General features: G+C 42.2%; 1 non-coding gene across 1 annotated transcript; it reads right to left on the bottom strand.

Moving 5' to 3' along the window:
- Window positions 1-277: 277 nt before the first annotated feature.
- Window positions 278-350, bottom strand: Trnaa-cgc (transfer RNA alanine (anticodon CGC)). The gene has a single exon. It is a non-coding gene; the product is annotated as a tRNA-Ala (tRNA).
- Between the last annotated feature and the right edge of the window lie 5,746 nt (window positions 351-6,096).

Raw genomic sequence — 6,096 nt, 5'->3', positions numbered from 1 at the left:
ATGAAACAGGAAGCCACCTGGTAGAATTTTGCAAAGAGCATAACTTAATATAACTTAATCATAGCTAACATTTTGTTCAGGAATCATGAAAGAAGGTTGTGTACTTGGTGGTGGTGGTTAGTGTTTAACGTCCCGTCGACAACGAGGTCATTAGAGACGGAGCGCGGGCTCGGGTTAGGGAAGGATTGGGAAGGAAATCGGCCGTGCCCTTTCAAAGGAACCATCCCGGCATTTGCCTGAAACGATTTAGGGAAATCACGGAAAACCTAAATCAGGATGGCCGGAGACGGGATTGAACCGTCGTCCTCCCGAATGCGAGTCCAGTGCGCTAACCACTGCGCCACCTCGCTCGGTGTACTTGGAAGAGGCCGGGAGACAGTGGAAGGTTTCAGATAGATTATATACTGGTAAGACAGAACTTTAGGAACCAGGTTTTAAACCGCAGGACATTTACAGGGGTAGATTTGGACAATTTATTGATTATGAACTGTGGATTAAAACTGAACCAACTGCAAAAGGGTGGGGATTCAAGGAGCTGAGACCTGGATAAAATGACAGAACCAGAGGTCCTAGACAGTTTCAGAGAGAGATTTAGGGAGCGATGGACAAGAACGGGGGAAAGAAATACAGTAAAAAAGAATGGGAGCTTTGAAAAATGAAATAGTTAAGCCAGCAGAGGATCAAGTAGGTAAAGTGGACGAGGGCTAGAATAAATCACTTGGTAACAGAAGAGATATTGAATTTAATTGATTGAAGGAAATGCAGGAAATGAAGCAGGCGAAAAGAATATAAACGTCTCAAAAGTGAGATCGACAAGAAGTACAAAATGATCAAGTAGGGATGGTTAGAGGACAAATGTAAGGATGTAGAAGCATACATTCCTAGGGGTAAGATAGATACTGCCTACAGGAAAATGAAAGTGACCTTTGGAGAAAAGAGGACCGTCTGCATGAATGTCAAGAGCTCGGACGGAAAACCAGCCCAAAGCAAAGAAGGGAAAGCAGAAAGGTGGAAGGAGTATATAGAGGGTCCATACAAGGGTGATGTACTTGAGGGCAAGATTATGGAAATGGAAGAGCACGTAGATGAAGATGAAATGAGAGATATGATACTGCCTGAAGAAATTGACAGAGCAATGAAGGACCTAAGTCGAAACAATACCCTAGAAGTAGACAACGTTCCAATAGAACTACTGATAGCCTTGGGAGAGCCAGCCATGGCAAAACTCTACCATCAAGTCAGCAAAATGTATGTGACAGGCGAAATACCCAAGCAGCAGTTGACATTTGTGAAAATTAACGAACTATCAGCTTAATAAGTCACGGGTGCTAAATCTTAGAAGATAGGTTAAGGAAAGTCAAACGTACGTTTCTATTATTTCTAGATTTAGAGGAAGCTTTTGACAATGTTGAATGGAGTACTCTCTTTCATATTATGAAGATGGCAGGAGTCAAATACAGGCAGCGAAAGTCTACAGTTTTTACAGGAACCACATGGTAGTTAAAACAGCCGAGAGGCATTGAAGGGGATCAGTGCTGGGAAGGGAGTGAGACCGGGTTGTAGCCTAACCCCAATGTTATTCAATCCGTATATAGAGCAAGTAGTAAGAAAAAACAAAGGGGAAATATGGAGTAGAGATTAAAATCCATGGTAAAGAATTAAATACCTTGAGGTTGGCCGAAGACGTTGTAATTCTGTCAGAGACAGCAAAGGACCTGGAAGAGCAGCTCAACGGAATGGGCAACTTCTTTAAAGGAGGATGTGAGGTGAACATCAACAAAAGCAAAACTAGGACAATGGAATGTAGTCGAATTAAATCAGATGATGCTGAGGGAATTATGTTAGGAAATGAGACACTTGAAGTAGTAGATGAGTTTTGCTATTTGGGCAGGAAAGTAACTCATGATGGTCGAAGCAGAGAGGGTATAAACTTTAGACTGGCGATGGCTAGGAAAGCGTTTCTGAAAAAGATAAATTTATTAATATCGAGTATAGATGTAAGTGTCAGAGCTGCATCAGAACTGCATAAGTGGAGAGCTGCATCAGACCAGTCTCTAGATTAAAGACCACAACAACAACAGCAACATGCCACAATACTATAAACATGGACGTCACATCATTCTTGTCTCAACTTTTCTTGTCTACTTCCATCTAGTGAGCATAGCTATTTTCCCTACTGGTAAGCAGTCGTTCGATAGGTGTCACTGCCACTGAAAACACTTGTTTGCGTGTTTTACTGGCGGCCACCACATAATCTATTATTATTCTTTGTCCGCTCGCTCTCCAAGAGTACTTACGTATGTCTCTCTTCCTAATAAAAAATTTAATAGTTTTTATTCAATTACTTGAGGCAAACTGTATACGAGAATGTCGATTACCATTTAGGTGTTGTTCCTTACAATCTCAAATTTTAGTTTTCCATTCTTTATATACTAATTAATACGTCTCCCCATGAAAAATGAAGTAGTTAAAAGACAGGGACAACTCCACTACTTCCTCTTTCGTCACTTCCTACACCGGTGTACGTGAAAAAGGTTCCATCTAAATCTGCCGTTCTTTCCTACTTTTTCATTAGTTCTGTAGTTGTTGCAATATGAATGTTTCTTTGATTCCGTTCTTTACTTAGCTCTGTTTCTTTTAAGTGTGGACTTCTTTCATTAAAAAAACTCTGTTATGAGCGTTTCCACTATTCAGAAGCGTTTCTTTCTTCCTTGTGAAACGTCGGTGTTGAGAATGCTACATCAATATCAATTGCACACGTACCATATTTCTATGCACCAGGAATTGTATTGCAACGAATAGCTCGCATGCGGTTGAAGTGGTATTGAATAGTATATTACACGACAGGTGGATTGGTCGAAGCACCATATCATGGCCCGCACGTTTCCCGGATTTCTTTCTGTGGGGAAAGTTGAAGGATATTTGCTATCGTGATCCACCAACAACGTCTGACAACATGCGTCAGCGCATTGTCAATGCGTGTGCGAACATTACGTAAGGCGAACTACTCGCTGTTGAGAGGAATGTCGGTACACGTATTGCCAAATTCATTGAGCTTGACGGACATCATTTTGAGCATTTGTTGCATTGATGTGGTGTTTACATGTAATCAGGCTGTAACAGCATGCGTTCTCAGAAATGATAAGTTCACAAAGATACATGTATCACATTGGAACAAACGAAATAAAATATTCGAACGTACCTACGTTCTGTATTTTAATTTAAAAAACCTACCTGGTAACAATTGTTCGTCTAAAATTGTGAGCCATATATTTGTGACTACAACAGCGCCATCTATCACAAAGCGAAAAAAGTGGTCCAACTAAGACATTCATGTTGCTTTACGTACTACACAAATATGTAATAAAAAATGGGGGTTCCTACTTTAAAAATCGCAGTTGATATCCGTTTGACCTATGGCAGCGCTATCTAGCGGGCCAACCATAGCTCCATCTGGTTTCCCCCTTCAAGCTAGACGAGTTTGGTTCTTTGTAGTTTCTTCGTTTGACGCTTATTTCGTGAGATATTTGGCCCTGTCACGATCAATAAACAACCCTGTATACGCAGCTCAGCTACAGACTCTGATACGCCATCACGAATGTATGTGCTCATAAGCAGCAAGTCACAATCGTTTAAAAAATTCTTAACTTTTTATCGGAAACAAACGAATCGCGTATCGTAAGAAAGCTCACAGCTGTAGTGGATAACCTAGTTCATAGCATGAATTGAAATATGTATTATATAGTAATGGAAGCTAATCTTGGAATATACCTTACAACTATTTACCTCAAGTGGAGACTGCGATACATCCACATGTATGTCTACAGACAAACTCACCTTAGGGTGAGTGGTGAAGGGTACCCTGTACCTCTATTAGTCATTTTCTTTCTCATTTTCTTTCCTGTTCCATAGGAGTGAGAGAATACGAATCTATATGCCTCCGTACGATCCCTAATTTCTCGTTCCTTAGCTTCGTGATCCTTACGCGAAATGTACGTTATCGGCAGTTGAATCGTTCTGCAGTCAGCTTCACATGCCAGTTCTCTAAATTTTTTCGAGAGTTTCCCTGATAAGAAAGTCACCGTCCGTCCCGGGAATCCCATGCAGACCTTGGAACGCCTTATAAAGTATTCACTTATTAAACTTCCTGGCAGATTAAAACTGTGTGCCGGACCGAGACTCGAACTCGGGACCTTTGCCTTTCGCGGGCAAGTGCTCTACCAACTGAGCTACCCAAGCAAGACTCACTCCCCGTCCTCACAGCTTTACTTCTGCCAGTATCTCGTCTCCTACCTTCCAAACTTTACAGGAACTCTTCTGCGAACCTATTTACTTATTAGTAAAGTCGAGTGGTTAATGGTAGAGACGAAACTTCCATGCATTATAAAATCCCAAAAAATGCTTACATGCATGCAGTATCAGACTACAACACATGCACGATGAAGTAAAAATGCATTAAGAAGTACACTGTCAATTTGTTCCTCATTATTATTTCATTTGCCTTCTTGCACATTTAACAACTAACAGCATTTCTAAACCATTTTCTCTGAGGTTCATGCGATGACAGTCAAAATATTTTTGTAACCAGAAAATGACCTCTCTATATCACTAGATGTTTTAGGCGCAGATTTGAACGAACATATTTGTCAGGGCGTCAGCTTCTTCATTCATGCTTTCACCACAAAATACCTTCTGCAATGATCATAAGAATCAGTAGTCTGGGTTCTTGTTTACGACACAGGTCAATTTGTTCTTTGCTGCTACTCCCACTTTCCCTTGGACGATGCTGAGGTATTTCTGGCATTCCTCAACAATTATCATTAATGGCAGACATGTGGCTTCTAATGTTGTTACTGTAGAGAGGAATCTGTAGAAGTTTGTTTGAATGTTAATTGAATCCTGCTACACATTTTTGAATTCATATGCTGGTTGTCCATCTCTGATACGTAAGGCATGAATTTTGGAAGTTTGTGGTAAGATCCTATGGGACCAAATTGCTGAGGTCATCGGTCCCTAAGTTTACACATTGCTTAATGTAACTTAAACTAACTTACGTTAAGGGCAACGAGCACACCCATGCCCGAGAGAAGACTCGAACCTCCGACGGGGGGAGAGGGGGGGGGGGCGAGGCGCGCGAAGCGTGACAAGGCATCGTTCACCACGCGGCTACCCCGCGCGGCCGTACGGCACCATCTGGAGAGAAACTGTTTACTGCAAAAATGAGTGAAGTATTTACTTTATAATTAAATACTGAAGTATTAATTTTGTTGCAGTTAACTATCAATTTTATTTCATGCCGAGTTAATGGCATGAATGTTGTTAAACATTGCAGCTTCATACCAAGTATCTCATAAACACTGCTGGCCGTCCAAAATGAAACACCCTGAAAGAAGCATCCAAACAAGGTGAAATGTTGCAACATGCATTTACGGCGACGTGATACACAGATGAATAGCATTTCGGTGCACACCACGGCGCCAGTAGTGCCACCTGGAAGCGTTATATAATGGGGGAACCGGCGGTCGTGTGGACGTACTGTAATTGTGGCTTCGTGCAATTGTTTTGAGTGAGCAGCTTCCGTATGCCTCGTAGAAGACATCGAACGTCGTTCGTGCACGTTTCGGAACCAAGCGATTGTGATACGAATTTGTAATTGCAGGGTGCACGGGGGAACTACAGGACTGATTGCACTGACCTCGTTGCACCGCTAGACGTGACGACAGGTGTTGTGGGTGTTGCAGTGGTGGATCGCTGTGTCACATCACGGACCATATTACAACATGTTCGATCTCTTGCGCAATAAACACTGTCCACGCGTTCATTCAATGCTGTCTCCAGCAGAGTAGACTGTTCACAAGGCGTCCATTACTGCGTTTAGCACTGAGTCAACGCCACAGGCGTTTGTACCGGCAGTGGTGCGATGAACGACGGGCATGGGCAACGGAATGGAACGACATAGTATTTTCCGACGCATCCCGATTCTGCCTACACCACCACGAAAGTCAAATTAGAATCTGGGGACACTATGCTGAGAGAACTGATGTCTTATGCATTACTACACTGGTCCTGGACCCGGTATTGTGGTTTGGGGTGGTA

This window comes from Schistocerca nitens, chromosome 5 (genome assembly GCF_023898315.1).
Source record: "Schistocerca nitens isolate TAMUIC-IGC-003100 chromosome 5, iqSchNite1.1, whole genome shotgun sequence".
Taxonomy (NCBI): domain Eukaryota; kingdom Metazoa; phylum Arthropoda; class Insecta; order Orthoptera; family Acrididae; genus Schistocerca; species Schistocerca nitens.
This window is presented reverse-complemented; position numbering and strand designations above follow the sequence as displayed.